Raw genomic sequence first — 16,391 nt, forward strand, 5'->3', positions numbered from 1 at the left:
CATTTTAAATTTTAGAAATAACGCAAACCAGAACATAGAGAATTCTTGGAAACATACTTTCTTTTCAATCAGCCTTCTATACATTTAACACAAACTTTCTAGCTGCAGCTGGTTTTGTGGTCTGCAAAGGCTAACTGTGACATTGTGGAAGAGCGTTTGATGAGCAGCAATGATCAGGAGCCAGAAACCATAATAATTTTCTCTGGTCATGGAATGGAGGCCATACATGTTGAAGGTCAAAGGGAAAAAAGAGATATTTCTATTCTTTGCAAACCAGGTGACATTACAGAACATCTGTCTTTCCATCAAAGGCAAAATTTGTATTTTTTTTTTTTTCTGTAGCACTGAGATTTTAAAAACACTGTTCTTGAATACTGCAATCAAGAAAAAAAAAATTTCTTAGCCACTGCAGGCCTTAATAATCAGAGTGCAGAGTACCTGAGACTAAAAGTTCAATGCAATGTAACCATCAGCCTTTGCAGTTTCCCTATTAGCTCCCTAATGCACAGCTTGAGGACTGGTATATGGGCTGTTGTTTTTAAAGCTATGTTTCCAGTTACTTAAAGCAACAATAAATCTGCAGGGCTATTACAGCAATTTAAAACATAAACCTAACAGGGAAGCAAATTTGGTAGCTGTTCCATCTGGCTGACAGATTGAACGGAGCCGAGCTGCAGTCGCTATTTTAAGAGATACTCTGAGCAGGGTCAGCCTAAGACCAGCTCCGGAGCTGGTTCACCCCACAGCAAGGAGGAACTGCTTTACTAGAAGACACTGTATAAATATTTTGCTGAGCTGCAAAAAGGAGGAAACTTACCCAGCCCTAGGCTGACATGTGTCATGATGAGTTCCCAGGCACAATGCTCAATGAAAGCTATTATACGAAAGGGTGTTTATTTCACATTGCGAAGCGGTTGCCAGAACACACAATCACGCGTCTTACCCAATGGCCCTGCAGGCTGCCACAGAGAAACTCCTCTCCGAAAGAGAATGAGACGATTATGTTGCGATTAACTCTTTGGCAGCAGAAGCAGGACTTCCCCCAGCCTCGGCACTTCTGAAGCCCCCCACCAAGCAGCTGGGGGAGCAGAAATATTACCGTTTATGTCCCGGGAGCTAATCAAAACTCTTAATTTCAGTGCGCTCAGGTGAGATCAGAGCTCCTCCTTCTTCTTCATTAATTTTATTGTCATGCCTGCTCACCAGCTTTGCCTTCTCTCTGATGCTCTGCAGATGATCTCGTCCCATTCACTGCGAGACAATGCATGGAACAAACGTATCTGAAAGGACTGCACCGAAGGGCTGGGCAGATTTAATAAACGGTTGAAGGGTTTTTTTCTGGGATATCTTGTTTTCACTCCAATTGTTATTTTTTAATGAAGACAAATGAAGGAAACACCAGGTTAAAAAGCCTCTATCCTTGCAAGTAAAAACAACATGCCTTTACTCAGCCTCAGCAAATATCCTGCTTTGCACACTTACACCTTGATAACAATTTTGATCTCCTTTGACTGTTTTTACACTGGTATGACTGCTATCTTTGAGACAGCCGTTCCTGAAGTAGACAGTAAGTAAGATCAGAATTAGGCCTAATTAAACCCTCCGCTCCTATCCCAACTACCAGTGCAGGATTTCGCAAATTGACGGAGCAATATCTCTTATCTCAGGATCCCAAGGCAGTCTGCAAACATTAATGAATCCTCGACAACCTCCCAGAAATAGAGATGTATTATTCCCATATTAAAGCCGAAAACACAGAACGCTGAAGATGTCTTGCATGACGATCTGGTATCAGAGCTGAGCCCAGACCTCCTGTTTTGCCTTCTTTTATCATGATAAGCTTCTCTTTTTCTATTCTAAGATCCACACTGTAAATAAGCAATGATATTTTCCTCCCACTTCCCATGCTGTGATCTTTCCCTGGAATTGTGTGGTGAAGCTTCATCACCTTTTCCAGGAAGGCAAGTGGATCACCATCTACTTCACTGCAACATGCTGCAGATTAATGCCAGCACATGAACTCCAGCAGAAAAAGAGAACTAGAAGGTACTGTCAAGACATGAAAGGTTGAGAGAGGAGCTGGAAGATCACACACTAGCACCTGATCCCACTCACTCTGACACCAGGAGGGGCTTTGACCTCAGGGAGAGCAGGACTGGAACATGGTTTTATATACATGAACCGTAAACTTTTGCTTTTTGTGACTCGCTTTTCTGTTGTTTAGCAGTAAGACATCAGCCAGGACTTTCAGGTCATATGTGGTATACAGGGATACCAGTACAGTCATCTCTAAGTAATAACTCTGTTTCTTCTTGTCAAGCAATAACTTTCTGTAGTACATCTGCACTGCAGCAGAGCTCAGGAAGAGAAGTCCTGCTACAGAAGATTTCAGTTTTCAGGACTAACATTGCTTGACCATGTTTGTAATTTCTGTGGGGCAGGCACTTCTGTTGTGCACACTGAGTCTGACACAACATAACCATGAATCTCGACTGGACTTCTCAGGTGTCACTGCAAACAGACTTTCTTCAAGTTGCATTTCCCTTTGCCAAGGTGTTGCAGTAAGAATACAGAACGCACTGGCCTGTCCTTGCGAGAGAAAGGAGACAAGTACTATCCGGCTTCAATCAGGGGAACCAGAAAGAGATGTCTCATTGGTGCTGAATGCAATGCTGGCAGTGCAAGAACAAGTTTTCCAGGTGGAGTTACGGCAATCTTACACCTTCCATGATCAGAGATCGCAGCAGTGTGTATGTGTGTGTGTGCGCGCGCATGTGCATGTGAATAAGTGATATTTTCTCCTTTATTCACTGAAGCTCCTAAGCTCACAGTCTCAATCCCCCGGCCACTGGACCACCTACTGCCTGTGACCACCTGCTGACACAGACCATAGCCAGATACAGCTGAGGCTGCTGCTCCCCTACTCAAAATTTACAGGAAGAGCAAAGGATGGCATTGCCTTCAATTTGAGGATTGCTGTCCCAAAGCTGGTAGATCACAGTTCTCAAGGTATTTGGCCTTTCAAAGACACTTGACTTCAAGATATCAACCTTGAGATACTGCCATTCGCAGAAACATAAGAGAATCACAGTTATTGATAGTTATTTGAATAGCCTACTCAGGGAACTTGAGCCATTTCTCCTCCTTCAGTTATTTAGTCCCTTTCTCCTTACTTCATAGTTTTCCCTAAATCATCTCCAGGTACCCTGAACCCCCAACCCGTGTCAAACTTCCTATGCTTGGCCACTCATCCTCTCACACATGGGTATTGCAATGCTAAACTATTCCTCTTACTAGTACTACAGCAGTGCCTCAGATACCCCGAGCAATGGTCAGAGCCCCATTGTTCAGCACAGAGATACACAACAAAGGCAACAGCTCTTACCCCCAGGAGATGACACATCTTAGCGTTGAGCAAGAGGCAAAAGATTTCCTTTGTGAACCGCTCCTCGTGGTTGGCAGGACAAAGGGAGACCGCGCAGAAGTAGCTCTACAGTGAGAAGATTTGTTCTGCTTAGCGTTAAAATGAGAACTTGCCCCACATGCCAGGAGCTACAGCATAAGATGCTGCTTCCCCCAAGATGTTGAGATATTTGATGAGAGTGTAGGAAGGCAGAGTCGTCTTCTTCTCTCTAGATACTTCTGCACTGCTTTCCTCCACCTCACCAAATATCTCAGACTCTTGGGGGAATAACTTCTTCCCTGTAGCTCTGGGCACATGCAATAAATTTGAAATCTCTGCCTTGTTTCCCAGAGAAACCATCTCTTTCCTCATTGCTTCCCTTAGCTATTATTTCTCATTCAATGTGATGATAGCATTAACTCTCCAAAGCATTGTGGGACACTGTCCACATAAAGAATGTGTTATATTAGCTACTAGACACCTCCGAGAAAAAGAATTTGTCCAGTGTTTAATGTGACACTTCAGTCTTAGGGGAAAAGCCTGCAACAGTAGACCTAATCAGAAAAGTCCTCACAACCATGTATACTTTCATATATGATCAGCAACTCACCTACCTTGCTTCACCCCAGGGTAAAACTAGTAAAGCTCATTTTCTTTCTATGAATCATACTAAGAAAACAGCCTCAATTAAAATATAAAACATTGCTGCCACAATACCAACTTGTGTGGGAATTTATTTTTAGAAGCAGCTTAAAATAGAGTGTTTGTTACCTTGTTAAAAACATCACCTCTCTAATTTAGTAAGGGGTGACATAAGAGCAGTAACACTACTGTGCGGAGAAACACTGTGCTCTCTGCATCAGGATTCAGCACATCAGCAAGTTGAAAAAAAGCTACCGAATATAGGAGGGCAGGAAGTCCAAAATCGGTCTTAACATTTTACTGCCAACATACTAAGATGCCAGGGCTTGCAGAAGGGAATGTAAAGGGATGAGGCAGAGAAGATTTTGGAAATAGCATATTGACCGCGAAAAAGTGAAAAGAAAAAGCTGTGCACAGCTTTGGGAAGAGATCTGATTTATGACAGTCAACCCTGTGTCTGAAATGAACACTGAGGCAATGTGGACCCTCGATTTGAAATCCCTCTGGCCCTGTGAAACCAGGTCTTGGTGCAAAAGCTTGAGGACATATATTGATCTGGCAACACAGGTGTTCCCTGCTGTGCCAGTAAAGTAACTGAAAATGAAGAGAAAGAGAGACATAGACAGTAGTGTGCGTGGCTGGACATTTGCACCTACAGCTCTGTCACTGTGGAAGTACCCTTTTCCTGAAATAGTTTCCACTTAGGTCCTGAAACAAGGAGGTGATAGGGCATCTTTTCCCAAGACATCCATCCAAAACTGTCGTCGATCATAAAATCTCCCTGCCAAGAGCAAATACTTGGCCAAGCTGTATTCACTTTGGGCACTCCTGTGCTTTTTGGCTTTTCATTAAAGCGCATGGGTAAATTCACAGATGAAGACAGTGTTGAAACCTAGCAAGATCAAACCCAAAGGATATATACCTCAGAAACGCCAGAGTTCACAGCACTGTGAAGCCATGCAAGAAAAGATAAACTGAATTAAAATGGAAGGCAGAACTGGAGGCACAAGACAGTTGAAAGTGATCAGGAATTGACTTTCCAGAGAAGCCTTTTCCAGTGTACGTGATTACTCTCTGTTGCTCTGCGACATCAAAGCTTCCAGGTTAACTGATGAAAAGATGGAGTAACGGTCATATTGTCAACACAACTGCTTTTATAGGAAAGAATATTCTGGTCTTTCACTCTTATATAAGTCAAAAATATCTTAATATTTTGATTGAAGCTTTCCAAGAAAGTTCATTTTTGAGCAGTGAAAAAATATGAAATGAGAATAGAGGAATGAATCTCAGGGAAAGTTACCTCATTTGTTGGATACTGTTCTGAAACCTTCACTATAAGCAGATACATATGGGCAAGTGCATATGGAATGCCATACAGTTTTGTTTTTTGAAATATCTAAATAGCTTTACAGAAATGGAAAATAGCGAAAGAAGCAGTAAAAAAAGAGACAGGAGAAGCAAGTGGCATATGCAAATGATAAAAGATATGGATTTTGGTGAGATACACAAGTGGAAAATTACAGCAGGATTGTTCCAGAGGGAACAGGGAGTCATGGTTGGGTAGTGGCAAGGACACTACACAGATGTGGCTTTTTAGAGATACCAGAAGATCGGGAGCAGAACTGCGCTACTGGCAGAGGAGGCATTTGGCGCAACTGTCAAGAAAGAAGCTGCAAGAAGAGAAGAAACATGTTTGAAGACATTTGCACAGGTGTAGCTGGGCCACCTACAGATGGACAATATGGGAAAGGGGACAAGAGAGGGATTTACTGACCAAAAAAAGTGTAAGAGAGATGGAAAACTAATGGCTGGCTCTACATGCTGGATGCATATGATTCGCTCTAAAAGCCCAACCAGTCATAGGTTTATATACAACAGACCATGTGAAACAAGTCAAAAATATTACTAACACTCTAAAAGGTTTTAAACAAAATGCTTTAGCCAGATTGTCTTTATTTCATATAAACAAAAGCCAGACAGATAAATTAATCATAATTAGTCTTCTTAGGATTATTGAAACATCAAGAATCATTTACTGGTAACGTAAGCTTTTTTTATCTTTTTCTTCCTCCAGAAAGAAATCCCTTTGTGCACCGGCTTTTAACACCAACATACCAGACAGCACATCCAAATATAAAACAATTACGGCCAGAAGAGATTTCATCCACTCAGTGATGTGCAATGAAGAAATACAAAATCATTCATATTAGGTACCCTCTACAGGGATATTTGAGGCTTCCCCCCACCCCCCCACCCCCCACAGTAAATCAGTTTATTGTAGCTAGAGTCCTTGAAAATTACATGTCTTTGTCCACAGAACTTCATTGCTCCTCAAGTTCTTGTACCTTTGGGGAAGACATACAGATCATAGGTCAGGGGACTGGTAGTCCACATTTCTTGTCTGGGCTCACTCTACGAGCCTCTGCAAGCGCTGGCCTTCTCTGTGCCTTAGTTTCTCCCTTTTTAATATGTGACTAGCATTACTGACCCTATGACACAGGGACGTGGAGATCCTCATTCATTACCATGTCTACAAAAGCTGAGTTGAAAGGCAAGTATGAATTATTTTTCCTGCTTAAGATGGAATTTCCAGAAACAGCAGATGTTATAGAGGAGATGAAGTCTGAAACCAAGAGCTAGTCCGGACAAACATGTATACATTTAGGTGCAGCTAACAACAAAACTCTGCTTTATACTCTTCTTGACAGAGAAACAAGAAACAAGTCCTTGTTTGAGTTCCTTTGCAACGGATTACCTTTGGGATCCCTCCACCGTTTTTGTTTTTATTTCTTATTTGTTAAACACTGACAGTTATAGGGACATAAACAGTAGCTGTGAACTATATTTTTGGTCTCTGCGGGCAGTACCTGGCTCTGCCCCTTTGCGTTATAAATATAAGTTTGGTCCATAAAGCTTCATTTATCAGACCCCACGGAAATACATAAATCTTGGAACACCACCCCCTTCGCCATCTCCACCAAAATGAACATATGTGATATTCCACTGACATTTAACGACAGCATCTGAGCCAAAGGGCAAAAATCCAAGCAAAGGACATAGACCTTCTACTTTGACACATAACTGCTGCAAACCCCCACCAAGTCAAACACATTTCCACCCTCACTCACAACTGCCTTTTCAGTCATGAAACAAATTGTGTTTGGTTTCTTTCCCTCTGGGCCTCAGCCCCAAATACTGAGGTTCTTTAACCATCAAATATCTGCTGAACAAAAGGGCAGCTACGAGGTGTACGTGGATGATGGGTTTTCTATTGAAGGGGAAGAAAAAAGAAAATTATCACAAGGAGAAAGTCCACTTGCTGATTTTCTAACAACGCACAGTTTTTGGTCTTTCCAATTCCAGGTCCTGCACGTAATCTGCATTTCCACTGACTGGTAAGACAACACTAGGGTAAGTAACCATATTTCTGATTACAGAACTTCAATAGGGCTAATAAAATCTCTTGCTTTTGGCACAATCTGATCATCGCAGAGAATCACATTTCCTTTCAATATTTCCGTGATTGATTTGAATGACGGAACATAGTATGCTTACTAAAATTGCTGCTGATACCAGGCTGGGACAGGCGGCAAGTACTTCAGAGGCCAGGATTAGGATTCAAAATGATCTTGATAAATTGCAGAAATGGTCTAGAAAAAGAAAAAGATAAAGACAATTTAGGAATGACAGGTGAACAGTACTAACGTATGAATAATCAATTGCACAGTCACAAGGGAAATAACTTGCGAGGTGATAAGGTCTTTTTTAAGAAAAGATTCTCAGGATTACAACGGATCACAAACAGGAGTTGAATACTGTCATGTTGCTGCAACAAAACCAAACATCGTAGTACGAGACAAAGAGGAGTGTTGCTCATCAGACTCACAAATTCAACTTTCTCCTTATGTATCACTACCAAAGTCCTGATATTGGACACTGCATTCAACAAAGATGTAGGAAAGTCCCCAGAAGAACAGCAAGAATGATCAGAGGTCTACAAAGCACAGACAGTGAGAAAAGACCGAAAGACTCGGGTTCATCTGATCTAAAGGAGTGAAGACTACAAGGAGGCATCGTAACGGCACTCAAACACAAGGAGGACCACAACAGAAAGGAACAAACCATCTTCTTGGCCTGTCAAGAATAGCAGAAGTAGTCATGGCCTTAAATTCCACTAAGGGGGACGTAGGTTAGACACTAGGAAAAGCTTTCTGACTGTAAAGAAAGAAAAGAACTGGAATAGAAATTCAAGGACAGCTGCGGGCTCTGTATTGCTTGCTTCAGAAAAGTTAACCTACCAAGTATCAGGAAAAAGCTTGGAGGATCTCAGACTGCCTTAAGTCTTTATGTTCTTTATTTCAAAGGATAAACTAGCCAGAACCAATGAAGAGCTGGATGAACCAACTGGCCAGTAGCTTGAGAAGTACTTACGTATCTCAACTATCATTGATCACCTGTATTATGATAGTGCCTCAGCTGAGGCCACGGTCTCATCCACAACATGCTTCACACAGACAATCCATCTTCCCAAACTTCTGTCTATCTACACAAACCAGAGGCAGTAAGTATTATAATGCCAATATTACAGAGAAGAAACAGAGACTTGAAGATACCAATTCACATGCCTGTGTCATACAGAGACTCTGCCACATACTAAAAGGGGAGTCCTGTCCAGCGGTGCAATCTCAGAACAACCTTTCTACCTACAGAAATAGGAAAAAAGAGGTCTCATTTGAGTATCTGTGAATGCCTTGCTTGCAGCAGGAAATAACAGGATATCAAATCAGTTTTATTTTTAAACAAATCTGCCTTCTCACATGGCATGCAAAATATTCTTTCGTGGGTGAAAAATTGCAACATAAATGATCAGAGCACTGATTTCTCATTAAAAGTTACCTGCACAGAATAACGATGGGGCTGAACAGCAGAAGATTTTCTGCAGTCACAGAGAATGCGGGAAGTTTGATGGCTGATGAGTGAGGGCAAATATTTTTAGCAATTTTCATTGAGTACAAAAATAAATTTATAATAATACACTCTCAGTCTGGCATGTTGTTGACAGCCTCAGCAGAGGCTGTAACAGGGCACCTCACCTAGGCTAGCAAAGGGTCTCAACTTCCTTCAAGCGTCTGAGGGCAAGTTTCGTCCAGCCTCGCCACTGAACCACAAAACTTCCCTCTGCAAGCCTCAGGTCTGTGCAAAGATCTTCACCAAATTATTTCAAGAGACCAAAAGGGGCTCATTTCAGCCACTGCTACCTGTCAGCAACCTCAAGCTCTCACTGCTCTAGGCTCTATCTCTCTGTTGATAAGCAAGGAAAGGTCCGTGCTACAACAGGCACTACAGATGCTTTTAACAGAAGTGAATTTTCATTTTAAAAGGGAAGTAAAAAATAGAGAGACCGAGCATTTTGGAAACGTTTACTGATGCTAGCTGGGAACTGCACTGGCTTTGGGAGAGTATATCCCCATTGCTGTCATGTCACTCCTCTGCCACCGAGGCCTCTCCAGGACATCTCTAATCACCAAGAACCACTGACATGCCATGGGAATAAAAGCTGGCCTTGCTGATGCATAAACATTTAAACCAATTTCCTTTCACACCATCTTTGACAAGCTGAAGCCCCAGCCTTTATCCTAACTTAGTTCGGGAGCATCCTATGAAATAGCAAACAGACTTCTACTGATAAGCTACATCAATCTTAACTGGGAGGCATCTGCCCCATCTGGGTTTTCAACAGAATATCAGATTAAAAAGAAAAAAGGGGGGGAAAAAAGCAGCAGTCCGGGCACTTGAGATAAAGTAGCTGTTATCACCCTCTCTAACAAGGCTGCATGCTTTCTATCTCTAGGCAATGACACTATGAAAGCAGTTTGAACACAAATTAAAAATTCATATCCCAGCCAAAGTGTCCTTGCTAAGCCAGAGGAGGGCCTGGGCTCTTCTAACTTTTCACTACTCATTTCTGGAAGACGGTGGCACTGCCAGAAACGCCAGGCAGCTCCACCTATCCCCTGGGTAGGTGCCTTTGGACACCAACTGGAAGAGATTCGATTCTTTTCTTTTTCTTTCTTACTGAATAAAAGCTTGCAAAACCCTTTAGATGAAAAAAAATCTCTATTTCAGGACGTAAGCAACTTTGTGAATCACAAAAAATAGTCTAGCATGGAGATGTCTGGCAAGTCTCCTTTGCAAATGGGTCTGCAAAGGGTGACAACATACCATTTAACCGTGCATTCTGACGAAATAGCGAATTTCTGCAGTGCTGTTGACAAGATTTCCTCCTGTCTTCCCCCTCGTCAGTGCTGCATCCCAAACAGACTTGCGGGTCAAGATGCAGCCAGTTGAATGAGAAACTGAAAGCATCCAGCGTCTTGATTCAGCAGCAGAAAATAAATACTAGCAATGTAAGGAACTCAGGAAGTAACGTAGCACTGAGTAACTGATTTTCTGTAGCGACTATTCACCTATTAAGAACTTAGGAGGAAAAAAAAAATCCACCATTTATATGCTATTTCACCCTGCTGACAGGAAAGAGCTGGAAAGGGCCATTGCTTCTGAATTTAATTACATCGGATGCTTCTAAGGGTGAGGGGAAAAGAGTACTTCATGAGCCAAAACCAAAAATGTTAATATATTATACTGCAGCAAGAACAGAGCATCTTCAAAGCTTCCCCTCACCACACCCTGAAGTGTGAAATCAGAGATTTTTTTCCCCCAGTAATGCTTTTTGCTCATTTCCTGCCTGGCTTCATACTCGTATAACAATGAATCAGGATTAATTAACATCAATATCAAGATTAAGATAATGTCTAACCAAGACTTTCTTGTTATCTTGTATGGAATTAAAGAAAACCCCACATAATGAATGACTGGCCACTGTACCTACATCCTTAACCCATGGGGACTTGGAGCTGTCAAGTGAAACCAGTTTGCCAACTTAGCAAAAATCTCTTGCTTTGGGGAGCTCAGACCGTCTCCCCAACCTGGTCCTTTGTTTTCCATGCACCTATTATAAATCCATCATCACCATTTATTCTTCCTGTTCCTAAAAGGGAGACAAGGAGCCATGCAAAAGCCTGCAGCTGTAGTCTGAGGTGACTGTGGTGCATTTTCAGCAAAACATATCGCAAGCCACAGACAAATATAAAAGGGAAAAACAAGTCCAGCAGACTATGGAACTCTGAAATTAGCAATAAACAGCCAAGAAGAAAATTCATCTGCATTCCCCTTGGAATATAAAGGATTCCCCTTCAAATATAAATCAATCTGCATATTCTCAGAAGGTTACTCACTAAGAATTAAATTATAAACTTTCAGGAAGTTTTGTGTATGGCCAAGAAGACCAGAAAGTCTTATCTTTCTCATCTTCTGGGAATTTGCTCTGCAGGCCACTGCAAGTTCAAATCAAGCATTTCCAAAGAAAAGGTGGTATGAAAGGGTGGGATGCAGCCCCGTTAGTCATCTCCCTGTAGGGGACAAGCAGCGCCTTCCCAGATAGACAGCTCAAGCCTTTCCGGCCTGGCAGAAATCCATAAAACTCCCTCCCAGTCTAGATAACATGGCAAATAGCTGCAGTATAAACACGGTTATGTCCTTACTTGAAGACCCTCAGGAAATCAGCAGCCCGTCCCCCTCCCCGAGGTTTGTATACACATTTAAAATACAATGTTCTCAGAAGAAATCTGCTGTCAAGCATGACATAGTGTCTATGGCATTTTCTATAGCTATTCATTCATCTTTCACACAACCTTATCAACAGCGTATCAATGACAACAACAATTATTCATGTGGTACATTTCTGGTGCTCGTTGGTCTTATTTTACTTCCATATGGTATTTTAGAATTTTTTTCCAGACATAACAAAGGATGACCACTGCCTTCAGAAATAATTAAGGACAAACAGAAGTAAACGCAGTCACAGATATGGGATAAGTTTTACGCTGTCACAGATATCGGATAAGTTTTACGCTTTTTAACTTTTTGATACTTTTGCAGAGTAAAAATATTCTGCTGAACTAAAGGAATGGAGTGAGGCTATGAACTAACCTTTTGTGAGACTGAGGACATCACCAGTGATAGAAAACAGTGTTACAAAGAAAACAGAAATCTCACTGCAGAACACTAGAGCCCATTTGGGAGCAGAAAGCATCATATAGGTAGCTATTTCAACTAAAAAGTAAGGTGGCTCATTAAACTACAAAAACTTTGCTTAATCTTCCCAACAGTCCCAAATGAACATTTCACTTTCCAGCCTGCAAAACATGACTATCCAGGCTCCACCCAAGAACGAATGCAAGAAAGCTAACATTAAACTCCCCGCCACATGAGTAATGCCGGGAGAGAACACGTGTGCCGCAGTTCACTGCGAAAGTCAATGCAACTACGCTGAGGTCCAGAAGAGAAACCAGAACCTTGTTGGGGGTTGCAGTCATTAACAGCTCCATAAAGCACCCACGTAACAAAATGAGCTGTATTTGCCACAACATGGTCAACAGTTTAGGAAAATTTTTGAAACAAAAACGTATCTCTGCGTTGTAGATGCTCACATGCCACAATATTTTCATCTCCTTGGTCAAGAAGCTCCCACATGTTAGGAATTTCTGTGCTAACGCTCACATTCTTTATCTGAAGGACTCTGAAGGACTACACAGAAGTATAAGCCTTGAGCAAAGCTTTCAGGACTAATTGTAATTTTAAAATTCCATTCATGTCACAGGCCCAATTTGTACAGAGCGCAGTTGGGGCTTTTTGCCTTGTAACAGAGAAAAGTAGCAATACTCTTCTGTGCACAGAAATTCTGCTGTACTTTTGCTGGATGACACACCAAAGAACCACAATTGCACAGCCCAAAGGAGACAAACGGCTGATGCAAACGGAAAACAATGCAGCAAAAGGAAGTCATTCTGTAAGGCAACTACTTTGTTCTTTCAGGGGCTTTTTTGGGTGTCTTCTTTCCATAGAAAGTTTCCACTACTGTTATTTAAATGAAACTTGCATGTATTTTTGGCCTCAAACCTATGAGGCTGCACAGCAGGAGCTCTGCTGAAAAAAATCAGTATAACAACATATAATTGGACTAAGTTCCAGGTTCCCTAATGTCAGAAACCTGAAGAAAGTGAGGAATTCCCTAAAAAAAAAAGTGAGTCATTTAAAAAAAAAAAACCCTGAAAAGAGCTAAACGTATCATATAGAAAAGCCTCCGAAGATGTTTTTAGGGGACACAACTATCTGCAAGAATCTGAACAATGAAAGCTCAGAGGTGCACGCATAGGCACATACAACTTCACGGAACAGGGCAAAACAGATGAAAAGAAAGAGATGGATGGACGTTGTGAGAACTCTCTGCCAAGAGTCATTCCATCCTTTGAAACACCTCTGACAAGGCTGGACAAAACTCATCCTAGAGGCTTGGAAATGCTCCTCTTTAGGACGCAGGCAGACTTTCATTATCATCTTCCAGTGGACTCAGACATAGCGGGGGAACCTCCATGAAAAGCAACTGCTTAAAAGCTGGGCCTGAGCCTACAGGTGACTGGGACGTCTGTGCCAACCTCCAGACTGCAGCGGGCCTTCCCCCAAGCACGCAGATGGCTGAATATTAAAAAAGCTTTTGCTTCCTGGAATTGTGCAGTAATGCAGTGGCACGAACATAGCATATAAAAAGACCAGTTCTGCCGAAGATTTACAATCAACCTTAAAACACTCTAACGGGGTTAAATAACATAGTGAGCATGGGCTTCTTGTGGAAAAATGACTCACAGGAAGGATGGCAACAATGCACCGCTATAAAATATTAAACATAATAGGTCTCTCTGCCACAGACAGAAGGCATAAAAAACAAGGTAAGTGGACCTGTGTTTTTCTCCTGCTTCTGAAAGTCACTAATGGCCCTCTGGGTCTGTGAACAGATGTCAACAGTGTACTGTAGGTACCGCATTTTATTCACTGCAAATTATTGCTTGGCATTTAATTAAAATTTTATTGTGGCGGTTCCCATCAGTTCTCTCCACAGTACCAAATGGACTAAAGAGAAGAGCGGATCTTTGGAGTAAATGAGCCCAGTTCATCAATAAAAAACTGCAACTCTGAAAGGGGAAAAGAAAGCGTGCGGTAAGAGGTTTGGTTAATTTGACGTTTTTTCCCTGTGTCAGGGGCCCCAAAGTGTTGTTCCTGGCATTGACAGAAACAGGCCTGATATAAGCCAGCCTGAAGTCACCTGTGGGAAGAGTTCAGCTTATGGATCTTACTTTTCTGCTTGGACTCATCGTGATGTAATGCAGGATGCTTTGGGAATGGAGCGTATAAGAACCAGATTTCAACAGTTCTCTTGTCCAGCCACAGAGGAAAGGATTTTTACTACAGAAATCACCATATTCACAATTTCATTTCTCACATAACAGACCTTTTTAGGAACAATCCAAACCTTTTCACCTGACTACCTAGTGGGAGTATCTGACCAACTAATGAGAGAATGCTTAATGATTAGGGCTTTTTGCCCTATAAAGATGAATGACTCTTCTTGCTTCCACTATACAAACGGCAACCATCGCAGAGCTGGAGGGACAGACGTGCCTGTTGCACTCAGTGGATGAAGAAGCGACATCGGACCTCCTGGGTCCCGGACTGCTGCTCTGTGCGCTCCACTGTGCACGATACCGAAGGCTCTTGCGTAGCTGCAGGGAGCTGGGGGCTGGAAGGGAGCACTAGATTACCTTTTCTCATTTCCTGTGCATTTCCCTGGTGACTTCTATAAAAGCCAGTAACTACAAGTGTGGCAGTGTTCAGGAGACCAGGCATTTCTTTCGCTGTGTAAGCCCCAGAGCTCAAGCTGCCTACCCTTGAGGCGCTGGAAAAGGTCAAGTGTGCACAAGTCCAGGGGAGCCTAAGTGTCCTTGGCTCCAGGGAAGAGGAAAACCACTGAATACCTCATAGGACATCTCCTTCTGGATCACAAATGTAGTGCTCCCAAATTTATGAGCCAAACGACATAGCCAGGGAAGAAAACAGTCACTTCCATGAGAGCTGATGCTTGATAGCACCACATTATCCTAAACCTCAGTGTCCTTCTCACAGTTCTGGCCATCCTCGACCTTTCAGGAAAAGGGGGAAAAAAAGACAAACCAAACCAAAACATACTCAGCTGCTTACGCATTTAGAAAAACTGCCTTCCTGATACCTGCAGACATCCGCTGGAAGCCCTGAAGCATCAGGCCCAATGAGAGCAGAGTTTTCTTGCTGAGCTGCAAGTGTTACGGGACTGCTAAGAACAACAGTGGCAACCCTTCTCTCTCCACAGCCCTGAAGAAGGAGAGAAAAGAGAAAGACTTGTACATGCACTAACTCCAGGGCCAGGAAGGATTAACACCGTCATCTGCCCTATAGCTCATCGTACTGGGCGAAACTCAGATCTTTGGGCTCAAAACTAAGAGGCTCTGAAAACTTGAAATACTCACGGGCAAAGCAGATGCCCAGATGCTCTCTGGCTCTGCTGAGCTGCAGATGGAGTTTCAGGGGTTAACCCACAGCACAGCCGACCTGCCTTCTATACAAAACTGCAAACCTCCCCGCTCTAAAGGTATCTGTTGATGCTTCACCTCCCCAGACAACTACTCTGGGAAGTCAGGGGAGACAGAGCCAGAATGATAGATGCAAAATTAAAAGCTCAATGAATAATTAATCACTGAGGTCATCAAATTGTATGAATCTGCCCATCTTGTTCCCCTCTCCGCTGTTAATCAGAAGAGTCTCTGTTTCAATGGTGGGCGAAGCGCTCCTGTAAGAACTATAATTTTTGGACACCACTGCCGCAAAGCTTGTACTAGGTGCCACGTAAATCAATAATGATAAATCGTTCGTTGAATGCTATGAAGACTTTAAGAGTGTTAAGCAAACAGAATGCCTCCAGAGATCCAGAAATAAAGTGAGAGGCGAGTTTGAGTAACTTATTAAGGTAATTATTAAAATGCATACTCGCTCAACATCAAATATGTATAGCGCAGACAAAACCTCTTTTCCTCTTTCCGGTATCAGCCTTTCCACAGATGCCAGTGAAGAAAGAGCGCTCTTAAGTACCACAAGTAAAATATACCACACATAGGAGAGCTAGCAAACCCACTTCATCGCCTGGCCACTGTAACCCTTTCTCTTTCCCTTATCCCCGTGCTCTCTTATTTAATTTTTGCCTTTGCTTGCAAGCTCCCTGAAGTTGCAATCACACATCCAGCTTTTCTATACCTGTAGTTTCTAGTATTTGATGGTATTGTTCAGATCATAATAAGAAGTGGTTAACGATAACGAACACGAATACTTCGCCTGGGAAGAAGTTTCTCCCACAGTCAGTGTA

At 42.4% G+C, this 16,391-nt stretch overlaps 1 protein-coding gene across 13 annotated transcripts in view; it reads right to left on the reverse strand.

The window, feature by feature from the left end:
- The window catches only part of HIVEP3 (HIVEP zinc finger 3), a 335,389-nt gene that overhangs the window by 95,387 nt on the left and 223,611 nt on the right, over positions 1-16,391 (reverse strand). For 10 of the 13 annotated variants that reach the window (XM_068917181.1, XM_068917189.1, XM_068917188.1 and 7 more), the window contains one exon: positions 7,601-7,695. The gene's annotated coding sequence lies outside the window, so the exon portion shown is untranslated. Of the gene's footprint in view, positions 1-7,600; positions 7,696-8,670; positions 8,749-15,196; positions 15,347-16,391 lie in introns of all 13 variants that reach the window. The other 3 variants (XM_068917187.1, XM_009689677.2, XM_068917186.1) reach the window with 3 other exon arrangements.

The sequence above is a fragment of the Struthio camelus genome, chromosome 23 (genome assembly GCF_040807025.1).
Source record: "Struthio camelus isolate bStrCam1 chromosome 23, bStrCam1.hap1, whole genome shotgun sequence".
NCBI lineage: Eukaryota > Metazoa > Chordata > Aves > Struthioniformes > Struthionidae > Struthio > Struthio camelus.